Source organism: Charadrius vociferus, unplaced genomic scaffold (assembly GCF_000708025.1).
Source record: "Charadrius vociferus isolate BGI_N301 unplaced genomic scaffold, ASM70802v2 scaffold743, whole genome shotgun sequence".
Classification (NCBI taxonomy): Eukaryota; Metazoa; Chordata; class Aves; order Charadriiformes; family Charadriidae; genus Charadrius; species Charadrius vociferus.
In genome coordinates this window covers 1,111,548-1,128,995 of record NW_009647747.1, presented here as the reverse complement: position 1 = coordinate 1,128,995, position 17,448 = coordinate 1,111,548, and the positions used below count along the sequence as shown (strand labels likewise).

At 43.2% G+C, this 17,448-nt stretch overlaps 1 protein-coding gene across 3 annotated transcripts in view; it reads right to left on the bottom strand.

Moving 5' to 3' along the window:
* Positions 1 to 17,448, bottom strand: part of NEDD4L (neural precursor cell expressed, developmentally down-regulated 4-like, E3 ubiquitin protein ligase) — a 127,826-nt gene that overhangs the window by 74,591 nt on the left and 35,787 nt on the right. For all 3 annotated transcript variants that reach the window (XM_009882035.1, XM_009882036.1, XM_009882037.1), the window contains exons 3-4: positions 15,184 to 15,222; positions 12,408 to 12,461 (exon numbers count right to left, since the gene is read on the bottom strand). The gene's annotated coding sequence lies outside the window, so the exon portion shown is untranslated. The remainder of the gene's footprint in view (positions 1 to 12,407; positions 12,462 to 15,183; positions 15,223 to 17,448) is intronic.

Genomic DNA, 17,448 nt, shown 5'->3' with positions numbered 1-17,448 from the left:
TGCTTGTGTGTGTCCAGCAATCTACTGAGTACTAAAGTTAACGCTGGATTAGTAGGCTCCTGTTGCCTTATTATAAACCATGATTACATATTATTCTTTGCCATTAAAAAAAACCCAACCCAAACCCAAACTCTTTCTATAATAGGATTAAGGACATAAAACTTCAACAAGTAACTGAAAAGAAAGCCAGTCAGGTCATAGAAATTTCTAGCCGAATCTCTCTTTTACTGAAGATAAAGATCCCACCTTACAACAAAGTTCACGTTCTCTCGTTCTTTCCTAGAACAGCTCCAACAGAGCCTGGAACGCTGGTCACCCAGGAGGCTCTTCTGCCAACCCGGGGGAAAGGGAAGACGAAGCATTCCACCAAAGCAACTGAAAACCTCCGAATTCCCACCACAGCATACCGTGCCGTACGTGTTTTATTTGCACGACTCCTTTCACCAGAAGGAAATTTTTTGTTTGGCTTTCCCTTCCAGCATGCCGCACCCCCCGGCCCCCGCGGCCGGAGCAGTCAGCACAGGACAGAGCTGGAAACCGGACGGTGTTTTGGCAACGAGAACGCCTGGGCCTGCAGCTCTAGAATTAGCTTCTCCCACAGATATAAGACACAGCCCAGCCTTTCGCTAGGTTTGTAATAGCAGATGATTTCACTAGAGCAAAGATAAGGGTTCTCCTTTTTATTTATTCGTTCTTTCTGGAGACAGAAACCTGCACGGTCGTACTGGCGATTTTAGTCATGTATTTTTCTGTACATTATTTCTGACTTTTGGAGGCTACCAATGCATCCTGCTAGATGAAAAACCAGATAAAAGCACCAGATTTTAGACAAACGTATGCAGTAGTGCGTTTTACAATGAGATTAAATCTAGGAACTAAGTAAATGGGATAGATTTGGATTTAGAATACTTTTCTGAACTAGAAAAGTCATGAAACATGCACATTCCTAAATTCTTCATGACTTGACAGCTTTTCTCAAGTAAGAAAACAGCTAAATAGTACAAAAAGCAATCAAGACTCTGTGTCTGGTTTATTATGGGCATTTTTTGTGGCTAGATGTATACCAGCGCTGCTCGGGCTGGCACCTCCATTGTTAAGACTCCGTCAGCATTTCCATTAGAAACTGAGGGCCTTATAAACTCGGCTTTAAAGAGATCACTGTGTACTGAAACTCAGCACGCAATTTTTCCATGCAGGAGCAAATAGTTTATTACTGCTAGTAAAAAGACTGATGTTATTTCCAGCTCTTCTGCTCAAAGTTTTATTCTCGCTTCTTCACAGAGACATACCAAAAGATACAGCTTGCAGGGAGAAAAACGCCTAACAGTGAAGTCTAATAAAATCCAGAATCGTTTCCCAGGGAACTCTGAGAACGTGCAGGGACAGGGTAAACAGCACTGCCAATTCTCAACTCTCTGAAACCTTGACGAAAAATGAAATGTGGAGTTCCTGATTCTGCAAGCTAATTTACTCTACTTGCAATGTGCGATTTGTCTCCCACTCACACAGGGAAAAGAAAAGAGAAGTCCAAAAATCAGCCTGCTCCTTGGTACTCTCCTCCTTGTAAAACTAGCTTCTGCTCCGCACGTGTTTCAACGCCATCGCCCGCCCTGCCAGGAGAGGAAGATCTCTGAGAACAGATGTGCAAGCTGATGGAAAGGCTAATTAAGAAGGGGCCAGGTGATTTCTGGAGGGCAATAAGAAAAAAAAAAAAAAAAGAAGAAGAAGAAAAGAAAATAAAATAAAAAAAGTGGTGGTGGTAGTGTTTTGATTTTTTCTTTCCACGTGAGGGAAATGCCCGAAGTGGGCTGTAATGTATGACAGATCCCTCCACAGAAAAGGATGAGAGACATGGTAATCTCCAGGCAGAGTCTGTCGCGGTCAGGGAGATCCCTTTCTTTCAGTGCAACCTAGAGGTAGGTTTGTTGAGGAGAGAAGAGAGTAGAGGAATTGGTTTTATCCTCGACAGAAAACCTAAAAGGACTCGAGGGATGGAATTCATCACCTCTACCTGCAGATGTCAACAAAGCCCTTACCTGCACAGAACAGGGGCTTTGCAGAGCCATCTGTGCTCCTTGTATAGCAAGGGGGGAGACAGGAAACTCATAGCTAGATGTTTAAAATAGCTCAAAGGAATCGTGCTCAGGGCAACGTGAGTTATGTTCTAGAAATGCCTCTTAGAGTCCAGACAGCAATCCCCGAAGTAGGTCTCCAAACTTAGTCATGTGCGCTATAAAAGATAACATCGCCAGTCCTGTGTAGCACTGGAGGAGCGAGCAGCCTTTTAAAGGTGCAGAGGACTTCCCACGCCGCCTGCCTTCCGACACCCCTGGGCGCTGAGTCGCGCCGTTCAGCTCTCCTTCCACACTCGGCAGGGAACACTCACTTCTGACACAGCTTTTACCTGCTGTAGACATCTCTATGTTTTCAGGAATATGCTCCTGGTATAACGGAGGCTGGCAAATAAACTGGTAACCATTTGACTTTTCCTGGTTTGTACCATTTAGAATGTGGTACCGCACTCCAAAATTGCTTTGGAAATGGAAGAGGTGGGACCGGTGCGGCACGGCTCAGCCATGAGCACTGACTACCAGAAGCGTGACCACGGGCAGTGGTACCTCTCTGCACAGGTCACGGCCGCATGCCTGCGGGGAGGGATGGACACACAGACAGTCTCTCACGCCCTAACTCTCTGCACAGGTCACGGCCGCATGCCTGCGGGGAGGGATGGACACACGGACAGTCTCTAACTCCCAGTGTGTTTTCACGCTGTCCGTTACATCTTGATGCAGTGGTTCTAACATACATCAGCATCCATGTGAAAACGGTATAGACTGATAAACAGTTATATATCCGTTCCTTAGGAACAGGGTTTGTCCCATTTTTGTCTATTTTGTCCATTTAATCTTTGGAGTTCTCAGACATTTAGACTTGGTTCAGAAATCATAAGAGAAGCAATTATACCTCTTTTCCAATTCAAAAGCACCACCATTTCCCAAACCGACTCAAGTCCTAAAAAAGCATCAGCGCGGGGGGTAGTTAAAGATGATGAAATGATGTTAAACGAAGTGCTGAATACTGTGTCGAGGACAGGCTGCTGAATGACCACAGAAGTGGGCAAGAAGAGCCACACTGAAAGGGACAATTAAGATCTCTCACTGTGGACTGCGTTAACTAATGTGAAACGAATAAGCCCTCGCACTGGTTAGTTGAGGGGGGATCCCTCTCATTTTTCTTTCATGTTCAAAGATTTGCATCGGCTTTTCTCGTGCTAATCAGCAATACGTAAACCATTTGGGTGGCTCAGTACTATCTCAGGAAAGAGACTTTCAGACTTTGCCATAGTTTACACTGAAACATTGAAGGTGGTTTGGGTTTTTTTTTTAGATCAAATGGCTCAGTTTATATACAAAAGTAAAAAAAAATCAGAAAATTCAATCCAGAGTTGAATTTCATACTAACCAAAACATGTCTTGTATTTTGCAAATCACGCTGGTAAAAATACAGAACAATGTTATTCCTCCACCGTCCTTTTTAATTGTCATACAGTGGTACGTGCTTTATAAACGAAGGCTTAGCACAGGGCAAGCACAGGCAGTCGCTTCTTGCTGGTTCGCGCCAGGCCAGCCACAGCATGGAATCGCTGGGCAGGAAATTCCTCTTGCCCAACCCACTGCGTCCAACACGGAGCAGAAATGGGAAACCACTGGATAAGGAAAATAAATACTATGGTAGAGATCGACTCTAAAGATACGGCCAACAGAAGCTCCTCTAGAAATTCATCATCTTCAAAGGACCGCAAACAACAAAATTGACTTCACTCTCTTTTGCTGCTCACAGCGAAGGCTTAGCTAGCTAACAGGGATTCGGGTGTTTGAGTATCACTGTGCACCAAAAACTATCTCCAGTTAAGAGAACCATGATCCCCAATGCTGAGAGCGGTAACTCATGAGGCAATACTATATAGAAACATGAAGAAGACAGCATAGTAGTACTAAAGCAGATACTTGCTATTGAAAACTGTATAATTTGTGAGAATGTCTAAAGAATAAATATTCAACCTAAAAAAAGCACAATGGTGGTCATCCCTTAACTAGTCTTTATTTTTTATGGAATAAAACTGTATTTCCCTCATTTAGTTTTTTCCTCAGCTGTAAAAAAACTTAAAGTAAATCCCAAGACTTCCATACTCATAGACTATGAACATCTTGGAGCATGGTGTGTCAAGAGCTTTTGACCAAAAGCAGGATAACCCTAAATACCGATCTATAAGGCAAGTTAATTGGCGTTTTTCCCTTTTATTTGATAATATATATAGTATGTCACGATCACATCCCTTTTCTGCCAAAATTGCTGTCACTATGGCCAGCTGTGGGTCAGCTATATATAGTTTTCTGCACGGAGAATGTGTGTGCGTTTCTGACCATAAGCTCCTACATACGCGATATTAATTCCCAGGCGAACTAAGGTAGGGATACCTTAGCTCCTTAGTTCCATCGAGTTCCACGTTCTTCAGATGAACCTTTTAACCACTTCCCATCGAGTCCACATAAAAGCCACCACGTGCATTGCACGTGTTCACCCAACCCTGCCTTCTGCTTTCATAGAAAGGAAATTTTGCCCAAGAGCGTGGCTCGGGCAGAGTTTAGGCAATCAGGGGCTGGTTTGCCACACAGCACCAGCCTGAACGAGGCATGCATCTTCGACGCCCACATGCAGGTCTTCGGGGCCCTGTGCAACGCAGAGTTGTGGCCCTTCGAGACTGCTGAACGGCCTCGCTGAACCGTGTTTACCCCAGCCTGCTCTGCTTGGTTTCCGTGCCCCAACCCCAGCTGGGATCTTGAGGAGCACAAGTAGATTCTCTGTACTTTCACAACAATATTTATTCAGAATTATTGCTACGAAAGGAAAAGAAAAGCTGACATGTGAGAAATGAAGCCTTGCAGAGTCGAGAGCTGCCACTTCTGTTTGTTAACTAAGTATAATTCAATGCCGCTACTACAACATTTTGTTAGGGCGCTTTGTATTTTTATCACAACAAAGATGCCTTTGTCAGGTCTCTAAAACAGTTGTCCAATACATGAGATTTTTGAAGTGTTTCCCACAAATACAGCCATGCACTCCCAGACCCAAACTATACACAATGTGAGTATTTGTTAGACGCCACAGTAGATGGACACACTTCCCAGCAGGCTATTGCGTTACGTATAAAATATCATAGCAGTCATAGGAATGCCTAACGAGGCTTCCAAGGAAAATTTTTCACAATTGGACATAAGCTCATCCTTTACTGAATATTTTATAATGACTTGTAATGAAATACATCCTGCTTGCCCAAAACCGCTTCTGTCTCAAACAGAAGATATTTGAAAGGTCATAAACACTCGGTAGCAGTAGGACTGCAGACGCCCGCTTGAATGTTTGCACTCGAGACAAATAAGGCTGTAGCAGCTGCTGCTTACAGCCCCAGGCCCGTGCCCTAGATCAATCAAAGACTCACAAACTTGTTCAACTGCAAGAGCCTAGAATTATTTTTTTCTAAGCTACCAGCTATAAAACACGACGACTTTTCCCCTCAGCTTAACAGAGCAAATACTTCAGGCACAGCCTTACTTAGCATCAGAGGTCCTCCAAACAAACTTCTGTGGGACAGATTAAAAATGACACCGTACTAACGAATGCTTTAGATGCAGACAGAATAAAGCAAAACTTGCACCAAAATGCTCTCATTCCCCACACTCCCGATGGCATCCTGCCTAGCCAATCACCTCCACCCGCAATATTTCTGGGCTTACTACAAATATGAGAAACCACCACAAAAAAAGTTTTAAGGTTCAATTAGTTCTTTATTTTTGAACTTTTTTGCGCTAAAGAACGCAAGTACCATTTGGAGCAAGCGCCTCTGTGACTGCCATGCTTCATGGCTGACTAAATCGATTTCACAGGGTGACCAAAACTAAGAGCACACAGGAACAAATTTCCTAATTCTCCTCTGGAAACACTGAGGTATGTCTTTGGTATGTGAATCAGTACTACAGTGAAGATCAAAGAGGAGACTCTGGGGGCAGACCCTCCAGGAAAGGGAGAGCTACTGCAGAGACACGGGGCACCTCTCTGCAAGCTGCACAGATCGGTAGAGCTCTGATGCTTTTGTACTGGATTTGACATACTATGGCTACTTCTATAATTGGGTCCGGTGGTTCTCCATAGCAGCTATTATTGGAACGGAACAAGGCATAATAAATAGGAAAGGGAAAATCAGACATGCTTTTTTCCCCCCATTTCATTTTCAGTATGAGATTTAGATTCATTGTAGTATGAGAACACAACATCCTGTACTGCATACATGAAAGTCAAATGAAGACAATCGGTGAAGCTTCTGCATGCCAGATTTTCCCGTCGAAACGTTCTCAGGCGGGCAGGAAAGATACTAAGCACCCCTTGACAAAACTGCTAGCTTCCAGACATGGAAATGAAAGCTGTAACTGGCAAGGGATCTTCTTTTTAATTTTACTTTTTTAAAATAAAGGCTGAGGGCAACTTTGTGATTTTGTACTCGCAATGTCTGCTGAAGACCTAAAAAGAAGCTTATACTGGAATAACTTTAAGACTGTTTGCTTTTTCCTAGGAAAGCTGCAGCGTCATCATACGGCCCCGCTGCGGTGAGCAGCTCTCTTTGTGCTACATTTCACCGAAGGAAAGCGCAGAGACCCAGCACACACCAGCAATGACGACCAAAACCTCTTCTAGAGAATGTGTTTTCACAGCTGGAGACAGAGCGCTTACTATTCTATATACAGCATCACTGAGCTTAGGAACTCAAGTGGGCAGTGTTGAATTGCACACTAAAGCAATTTAAGCAAATGACTAATCGAAACCCTTAAGTTTCATTCCTACTTTGGTCTTTTAAAAAGCAGCTTAAAAACATAAAACATCAATCCTCTCCCATTATAACAAGGAAAAACCAGAAGATTCATTTTGTCATCTTAAAGCAAAATCAAGGCAAATACAAACAACGAGACAGTTTACTAAGTTGTGCCAAGCTACTTGTACAGTTCCTTGATCAGGACTTGCAGCACACAAAAAAGAGGACATGTTTTTAATTTCCAGAAGGCCAAAAAAAAAAAATAAATAATTACTACAAGAAAGATTCCCGCCCCCCCAACTTCTTGGTACCTTATCTGCTAAGTCAATATCTTGATTGGAATTATTGTAAGATTTCTATAGTCTGAGCTACTATTGCATTAATATACACATGTTAAAATCACGTAGAGGTACACATGTGTGTACAGTACACTTAGAAAGTGTGAAAGTATTTGTTTTTAAAACTAGAGTGCCTGAAGAATTCTTCATGCAGCGAGGTCTCAGCCAACCGAATTAATACGAACACTTCATTTGCCATTTGAATGTTCTGATTTTTAAAAGTCTTTCCAGCTGATGTAACACTGAATTAAGAAAACATGCGTGACATTAGGATCTCAAAATATTACACTGGATGCAATCATAACCGAGAGCAAAGTTACGTTACATTAGAAATAGAGATGATTCGTGGCTTGCTCCAGAGAAATGCAGAACGTTCTAGCACTAACAATGGAAGCGCTTCAGTTGCCTCAAGCCCAGAAGCCTTTCTAGGGCAACTCTGTTTTCCTAGCATGGCATACTCAGCATCGTACTTACTGCGGTGCCGGCTGTTGTGGGACCAGGGGTGCCACGACCCTCTTTACCAACAACCTGATTTTGTTCTTCAGGACCACGGGTGACAAGAATTCTGAAGTGCTGCTGCCTCGTGTTTTGATCTGGTCTGATTTTAAACAAGCATCCCTGCCCCTGAGGAATCCGCTCTACTGAACTGCTTCGAGACATTGCCGACCCGTTCCTGCCGTTTCCACGCAGTTCTGAATTGAGCGCACCATCTGCGGGGCTAACTTCTGCTGCTGGCGGCTGGACAGGGTAGGAAGTACTCCTTTCTAGCCGTATCCGAGGATACCGGACCAATCTGTCCCCTTTTGTTCCAGTGAAACCAAAGTTATATTCGCCTCCCGCACCTGTACCACTTGTCTGCGGTTGCTGTAACTGGAGAACAAAGAACTTTTTCCCTGAATTTGCTGACATATCCGGCACATGTTGCAAAGACCAACGCCGGGGTTCAGGTGTGGGAGCATTATTTTGCGCCTCGGTACCAAAGGGTAGCAGAGTAACCTGAGGCACGTCCGCACTTGAAGCTCGATGCTGAATCCTCACACCACTTATGTTTAAACCTGAAGCTGCTTCATTTGCCCCATCTTCTTGGGTAGCTGATGAGGCATCCTCGCCCTGGTTATTAGAAGGAATAGTACAAAATATTCTGCGATTACAGCAAACAGTTCCATTAACCTCTTGCCCTAACTCTTCCGTCTGTCTGGGTGGAGAGTTTTCCGGAGTCACCTCTGGACTGCTCGGAGAAGAATGGTCTTCCACAGGGGAGGCATACCGCTCCCTGAAGTCTGAGAATTTACAAGGAAGTGTCTCCTCAGGAGGTTCCAGGGTCGCGCACTCATCCGCGCAGCCGTTCGCAGCTTTGCGCTGAAGAGAGATCTGCATCGACGAGCTTCTCGTTGGACGCACATCAATACTGTTCAGCAGCTGGGGAATAAACATGGATGTGCTCCTTTTTAAGGAGCCCACTTCTTGCAAATCGCCACCGCCACCACCATAATCTGCTCCGTGTCGGGAGAAGGCGTGAGGACTGCTTCTTCTTGGCAAAGTGTGGAATGCCATGAAAAAGTCATCTTCTCTCTCCCGGTCGAGGATCTCCGATTCGGGGGCCGTGTTGCTTCGCCCAGAGCCAAAATGAAACCGCAGCCGATGGGCCATGGTTTTACAGAGAGAAGAAAAGGAGAGGGAGAACAGCAACAATTCAGGCACTGCCAGAAGTTAAAAACCAAAGACATAAACTCCAAGAAAAAGTGTCCCATCTGCCAAACTGTTAGCACTGCAGCCCTGATAGCGACAGATAGCAGAAATAGCCCAAGTGGCAAGCAGCATTCCAGGCATGATTGGGTAAGAGCAATCAGCGCTCCTACACACTGTGACATGGGGTAGGATGGTGGGAGTCACGTGGCCTGGTTCCCCCTCTCCACTGTGAGCTAGTGGGGGTTTTGTTTTTTTCTTTTTTTTTTTTTTTATGCCAGCAAGAGCCTGAAACAGCACCTTCACAGCTGCTCCTTTTCCATCAGAGAGGAGCGGCCCCAGCGGGAGAGCTCTCACAGCTGACTAAGGCAGCGAACACACTCGGCACTGCTATAAATCTAAACCACATCATACTCACACAAGGCACATTTGTATAAAGCACGCGTACAAAAATTTAACTACGACAAAACCAGCCTGATTTAGTGTTAAAAGTTTAAGTTAGCTCCACATGCAAATGAGAAATTATTTCAAGCTTAACATTTTGGTGTGTGTTACAGCATTAGGCTATCATGGCAGAACGTGAATAAATATAGCACAGTTACGCTTTCAATTTTAACTGTCCTCCTAACATGATTAAGCAACAAACTTCTTGCCTTTAAAAAGCCACAACTTCTACATTATCCCTGCGAACACAATATAACCTACGCCACCCTGCGCAGTCCCTTTTCATAACTAAAAAATACAACAAACAAAGCAATCGTGCATATGGCAAAGATTTCTCACACAATAAAAACAGCAGAAATGCGCAAGATGGCAGGAGACAAAGTTTCTTTTTCAGTTTTACCAGGCAGGAAAGACGAGGGAAAAGCGGAGACGGGTGTTGCATGTCGTTTTGTACCGATTTGTCTAAAACACCGTGCAGAAACTCTGCCCATTGCTGGCCAGCCGCCAGCGAGAAAGTGAGCAATGTTACCACGAGCGGGATTGCCAGCACGGAACACAGTTACGCTCTCCGAGAGCCAAAAGACCTCAGAAGAAGAACAGACAGACAGGATACACCAAAATGTAAACCAAACACCCTAAATCAGCTCTGTTACAAGGCAGAAACTCAGCAGTCTGAGGATACTCACAGTCGCAGCGTGCTCACGATAGCACCGGGTTGCACATACTGGCAAAGCAACTCTGTGTAGCAAGGAGTGCAGCTTCAGGTCAACACACGGACATTTGCTCCCTAGGGGAACTCGAAAGTTTTGTCAACAGCTCTGAAAATTCGTAGGTGGAGGGTCAATACTCTATGTAGACATTTCAACCTCTGTTTGCAAGCAGCTTGGGTTCAAAAGACAATGACCAATCACGAGAGAAATGGAAGCTTAAACCGATAAAACTGCCAACACACAGCACAATCCCCTATTGTTTTAAGTGGACTATGGGCCAACAAGAAGAAAAACATGAATAGCTTCTACAGTGCAACAGTGTTGTAGATTGCCTTGTGGGAGCACAGGTGTTGATATTACTTTCTCTTATTTTTCAGACAAAATGTATTATCCAAGGACACCGTCCCTCTTTGCCCCAAGATGAAGCTTGCATCATAAATTCTCTGTTTTGATTGGGAGATAGAAAGGAAAGGACACACTGCAAGGGCAGAGAGTGCTTTGATAATTTGGGAACTTGAAGAAGAAACAAAGTTCTTGCAATAAAAACCATGCAAGGTTTGACAACAAATATTTCAGAGTAAAGCAAAAACAGTCAGTTCAATGTCTCCTCGTTCTGTAAACGCAACCTGATGGAAATCTAAAAGCCGCAAGTTACTTGCTTTGTCGATAGCTCAAAACACCTTCTGAAAGGGAAAGCGCCAGCTCCTAAGCCACAGGATGCTGCCTTGGCAAGGAGGCCGTGAGCCCGAGGGCAGGCTGCCTCCACAAGTACCATCACAGGAAAAACAAACGCCAAACAGTTCAACAATAAAGTACCGAAGCTGCCAGTATAAGGCCAGTGCTGCATACAGAAACTTGAAAGTCTTAAGCAATATATGTGGAACGAGTCTACCAAAACTGTCATTTCTCAGCTGTCACCGCATATAGGATTTTTTCCCTAACCACCGCCCCGTTACCATCACCCCCAGACATCCCCGTGCGTGCCACTGCCCTCTCCAGGCCAGAGCCAAACCTATTCCGTGAGTCCCGCTCTGTCCTCCACGCCGACACGAATATACTCCAGCCATCCCGCCCGCCCCGCAGTAATGCCAGCACGGCCCTGAGCCCCGGCTCACATGCGCTGCCTCACAGGTACGGTTACAGGATTTCTGCTTCGGTGTTGTTTGCGTCAGCCGCCAATGCAAGAGGAACTTAAAGCTGGGAAGAACTGACCGACGATGTCCTTTAAGCTCAAAAGGACAGCTTTAATAGTGCAAGTGGTCATCGTGATCATTATACATCAATAAGTATGCTCACAGTCAGCCCACTCTAAATGCCCACCGTCACACCTCTACTGATTTACTTCCTCCTAAAGGAAGCTATAATCATTTGGCTGTAAGTCCTCTTTTCCCCCACAAGATTACAGTTTGTATGTTTTTCTTTGCTCTATATTTAATAGAAAGACAGAGGAAAAGAATATATTTTTTGAAGACAGATGTTTCCATACTGAGGTGTTTTGTATAGAAAGATCTTCGCATCGCTGATGCTAATCTTCACAAAGCAACAAGTTTAGTAGAGGCTGTACTGCACCCAAGATCTCAAAAGAGAGAGGCTGTACTGCACCTGATCTCAAAAACAAAGAGACGGCGTTACAATTTTCAAAAGACAAAACCCCCAAGAGAGTCATTCACCCAGTATGCCATTGCACTGGCATATTTAACCGAGTATGTTCAGCATGACAGGGTCACTTATTCCACATACGTCTGTGTGAAAACCTTATCGGCTTAATCATAACAAAGCGAACAGCAGTCAGATGTTGGAAGACTTCTCGAGAAGAGCTACTGCATCAGACAAGTTAAGTTCAAGACTAAAACCACTAACAACATGCAGGGCATTATGAGGCAGAGAACTGAAAACATAACAAAGAGTATTATTTTGCCATTACCTTAAACCTTCATACACCCACATCTTGATTACAAAGTGCAGCTCCGGCAACCACATCCCCAAAAAGGATGCAGAAGCATTAAAAGGTACAGGAAAGAGACACTGAAACGGTCAGGGGATGAAGCAGCTGCCTTGGAAATGACTAAAAAGGTTGTGACTTTACTGGTTTGCAGTGGAGAAGGCTAAGGAAGAATATGATGAGGTTTACACTGCCACAATGCTGGGGTAAGGAGCACCACTGTAGTCTGACCCAACAGGGTACTCCTTTTGTGTTTAATGCTCTGTTAGCCCCCAAACCAGATACTTTTTTTGCTTCTAGTTGCATTTCTTCGCACACTTAGACAACAGACAAAATTACACCTTTAAGATGTGCTATATCCTCGTCAGCTGCACAACACAGAGCTGTGTGATTAGTAAAACACAATCAAGGCAAGCACTCACCAATCTGTTTTCATCAAACACTTCGAACAGGAGACGATGATTGGTTGGGTTTACCTACAAGAAAATTCAAATAAAGCTCATGAACGTAAAGTGACACGATGATAACAACATATGGGTCCTCGCTCACCCAGCGAACCAAGGCAAACACACCAGGACGACTGGGGTTTACGTACATCTTTAATTTTACTTAGACCGGAGCACTAGAACTCCGAAGAGGAACGGCATGGCTGCTGCACAGCGCCGAGCTGTGTGCAGCCAGACGGCCAAGAGGAAGGTAGAGAGGACATCCCTGGCAAACCAGTCACCCCCGGCATGTGCTGCAGCCAGAAGGGCTGACGGGGCGGCTCCAGGCACCTCCAGCACAGTGCTCTGCTCCCCGGGGCTCAGGCAAGGTGGGGACTTGTTCCCAACGAGGCTTGGCGTGGCGGGAACAAGTCCCAGGCTGGCCAGACTATCAGAGCTCCCAGGGGTTTTTTTGTTCTGCAGCTGCAAAGCTCAACTAAACTGTCAGGAACAAGAGTTTTACTCTATTTCTTTCAGAATTTCACAATCATCTTTATTTCAGACTGCCCATCACTCACCGTTTCTAGCCCACGTTTCACACACGCCTGTGGAAAACCCAAGAGAAGTCTCTCCAGCACTTGCAAACAGCAAATATACCTCCAGAAAATTATTTACGTTGAAGTGCATTTAAGCAGATTGACTGCCAACATTTAAAAGGAAACAAACAAAAAAAGAACTCGGGCAGGAGGACAAAAGAGCCACTATTAAAGAAGAAAAAAATTCTATAGTATTCGATCCACTTGATATAGTTTTTTTCAGAAAAACTTTGTAAGCCAGGTTACACTATGTCCAACTTGTGTCATTAAGAAAATTTAGAAACAATATTCCACAATGGGCCGATAATTCTGTGGGGGTGGCAATAGACTTCCCAGTTTTGAGAAAATCGGAGAAGAGTGGCACATAAAAAAGGGTATGCATTACATTATATAGTCACATTACTGTTTAGGATTTTCAAGATGTTTTAACAGAGCTTCCCTGAACTAGATTTGTAGTTTAAGCAACACTAATTGTGGCAGGTTTGTGTACTCTCTTTTCCTGGGAACAGCAAACAATTACAAAGACTACCTTGAATAATATGGTAACATTATAAGCACAAATACACCTAACAAGCACTGCTTAATCCCGAGTAAATATGTTTCGCCTTACAACACGTGAATTTGTTGCTTACAGTCTGTCTCACAACTCAGCGTGTTTATGAGACCAGTATTCCTAAAGATGGGCTTATGGAGCCGAGCTCATGCATTTCCAAATTACGTATGCAGTTGGGAGCAAATCTGGGAGAGCTCGAAACGGCTTCAAATAGATAAACAGTCGAAAACTTCCTCTCACTTCCCCTTCCTGCACAACGGTCATGATGGCACTCCCTCTCCATCATTTGTCCTCTATGCTGAAGGCAAAGGCATTTAACACTTCACCATAAGCTACTCCCTTACTAGGGTAACCCCTTTCTAGGGGAATTACAGCATTAAAATTCCTCTGCATTTTTGCAGGCAGGTAGCTTAAGTGACCCTGTGGTAGAGCCACCTCTATAGCGAGAGGTGAGCAAACATCAAAACCTGTTGTGTTGAAGATAGAAATCCTTAGCTCCGGCTGTAATTTAGTGTCAAGACAGTTCCTACGGACTCTCCATAACTTTAAAAAGTGCAAGTCCATATTTTCCCCCTCTGAGTACACTACAAAAATCAAAACATTTCGTAAGATAAAGATGATTTACACATGTATTACCCAGCTGCAAAAATCTAGAAAAGCTATTCGGTACATGTTTGAAAATAAAAATTCCACTTAAACCTCAAAAACCTGCGGATTAACCACTATGTCGGTGGAACAACCTACCTAAAAGACCCTATTAGCAAGGCAGTCAATTGCTAAGACTCCATAAACAACGTGCAACGCGATACCCGTATTTAACAATCTACAACGACATCTTTTCTCAAGCAGCTGTTTAAGATTAAATTTTAAAAACCACTGAAATTCTACCTAACCTTCTTTTGCGAAAGCTACAGCTGCACTAAAATTAAGTCATTCTTCTTTGGAAAAATATTTTCAGTAACCAAATAACAAAGTTACTATCGCCCTTCTCATTTATATGGTGCTAGTTTTTATAAACACTATTTTAACCCCTCCTTTGGTACTCTCAAATATTTAAAATTATTTTTTTCTGATAAAAACTCAGTTTACCTATAAGCTGGTTGTCACTTTAAGCAAGATCTAGAGATATTAAAATGGAACCACATAAAAAAGCATATTTTGACCTTCCTGGCAAGTAACAAAAAGGCCAAGAGAAACTACTTTTTCTGTCTTCCTTGTCTACGTTTGTATTTCGTTATTTTCTGCCATGATAACTTAAATTTCATACAGGTTTTGGAAATAACTCTGATTATTTGCCACAGCATCAACATTTTAAAACCACAGCAAACATACTCTGCTAACAATACATTTTCAAGTGAAAATATTTTTCTTGTCAGATGAATCAACTCAAAACTTACTCTAAATAAAGGCCCAAATTGGGAAACAGTCCATTTCTAATTAACCTTATGCCAATTTCTGCTGATCATTCCACCACTACAGAAACAGGAGAGCAACTACATGAGGACAAGCATTTTTTAATGTAAACATATAAACAACAAATAAAAAAATAAGCTTCTTCCTTATAAAATGCCATGTGATTAATTGTATGTATTATAAGAACAATTGCAAGCAAAGGGTAACTTACTCTAAAATAAAATTCTTCATTCCATTTTGGATTCAGTGTCTGTAAAAGAAATAAACATATTTACATACTAAAATTTCTTTAGGTTTGCCATTTTATAGTCATCAAAATGTGCACGCAAGTGACAATTTTCTAGGGAAAAAAAAAGGAGAAAAAAGTATGCCATAAAAAAGATGAAAAAAATTGCCACCCAATTATTTATAAATTCTCTACTGAGTAAACCAAACGTGGGTGGATATTTGAGTCAGATGATCCTAAAATAGATGTTAAGTATAAATAGGATTCTAGGAGTAAAGGCAAATCACTGACAACCTATAGAAATAAAACCCGAAGAGGTTTCATTCTTGAGATTCATTTAAACTCAGATTTAAAAAAAAAAAGTACCTTTTTTTAAACACAAGGACAACTTTAGGGCTACAAAAATAAGGACAAGATTTACACTGTAAATTAAATGGAAAAGGAGGAAATAACAAAAGGAATATGTAAGATAGTCTGCCTAATCTCCCCCAAGCCTATGGAGGATTTTCATTTTGTTTTAACACCTGAATAAAACGTACAGAATAAAATATGCACATAGATTGCAACCTGAAGGGAGCTCAAGCATGAAATAATAATTGATTAAAAAAAGATATTAAAACTACAAACATTAATAATTTGGGCAATTCAAATTCGGGTAAGTTTAAAAACAAGTATGATACATCCACGGTTTTGTTTTCATGCCAAATCATTCCCTCATTCTCTCACATAGCAGAGATTTACCAGAAGAGCCGACAGTAAAAATTGGCTCTACACCCACCAAACTTCTGCATAGCGGAAGGAGACTCGTGGCTGTTTATCTTAACTCCGCGCTGACCCTGCCCGGGACGCGGTGGCTCCCTCACTGCCCTCCTCTTCCACATGGAAAGGCAGGCGCCGACCGCAGCTCCCCGTGCTGCCAACCGCACCTCCTCTGCCCGCTCCAAACCCCGCTGCATCTCACCCCAGCCTGCTCCGAACTCCTCAGCGCTGACATTTGAAAACCCTGTTCTAGGAAACGTAGGGGGAAAAAGGAGGGCAAACCGGAATACTAGTATAAAAAAAGATCCCGTTAAACCTGTGTAAAGAGCTATGCAGCTGGCTAACAGCTGTGCCCTCAGAAAAGTCTACCTGCTTAGCCTCAGCAGTCTGAGCCCAGAGCAGGGAAACAGCGCGTGAAAGAAAAGGCCACTGTAAAGGGTAGGTGAAAAGAACAAAACGAGTGTAGACAAAGGGTAGGGGGGCTAGGGGTTGAGGGCAGAGAGAAACTTGCAGCTTTTTGGCCTTAAGGAGCACAGGTGTATTCGGTAATAATATGAAGGAATAAGAAAAAGTTACTTTTAAAATACTCGTATCCATCCAACGCGGCTGTTATTGGCAAGCGAGGTACCGTGTAATTTAACAAATGAAGCACGGTCTCGTACTAAACTTCAGGGCGCTACTGTCCATCAACAATGCATTAATTTTGAATGCTGCTTAACCGCAAATACAAATTTCAGGAAATATTTGCTGTATTAGGCAGCACAAGTTTTGCTAAGTGCCCTGGTAACTGGCAGGAATCTCTTCCACCTTCACAAGTCAAACAATTAGGAGGTGAAATCAGAAAGTACAAACCCTAGAATCCCCTAGAATCCCAGCAGAGGAGACAACCACTTGTAAAGAAAGGCTGCAGAAATAAATGCATGAATAACTTCGTAAAGGGTATTAGCAGGGAAACAACAACAAAAAGACTCATCAGCAAAAAGAACTACAGCCTAAAAAGGGCAAGTATCGTACAGATAAAGAACTGCCAAGAGTCAAGCTGAGTTAGATCTTCCACAGGATATTAGAACAAACACAAAGAAGGTTTTTCAACCATACAAATAAAACGAGAACACGGAAAGAAATGGTGCTACTAAGGAATGAAGCTCGATGGGGAGACGAAGCACATTTAGATATGGGAAATCACGTTTAACGTTACACAGGGGAAAGGATAACTACGAGGGATCGGTATGAAGATAGATGTCGCAACTGATGGAGAAGTGAAGTCTACAGAGCTCAGCGCAGTCACGTTGGGGAAACCGGGCAATCTTCATCCAGACTTTTAAAAGAATCGACACGTGAAATCACCAGCCCAGTAGCAGGAATTTGAAAGACATACCAAGCGTCTTACAAGATCGTGAGACTGCAACCAGCAAACGCAGCTTTTTCTGCTGCAGGAAGGAGAGGATTTCTAGCAGGCCGTCCACAACAGCTCCAAAGGGAAACACAGGG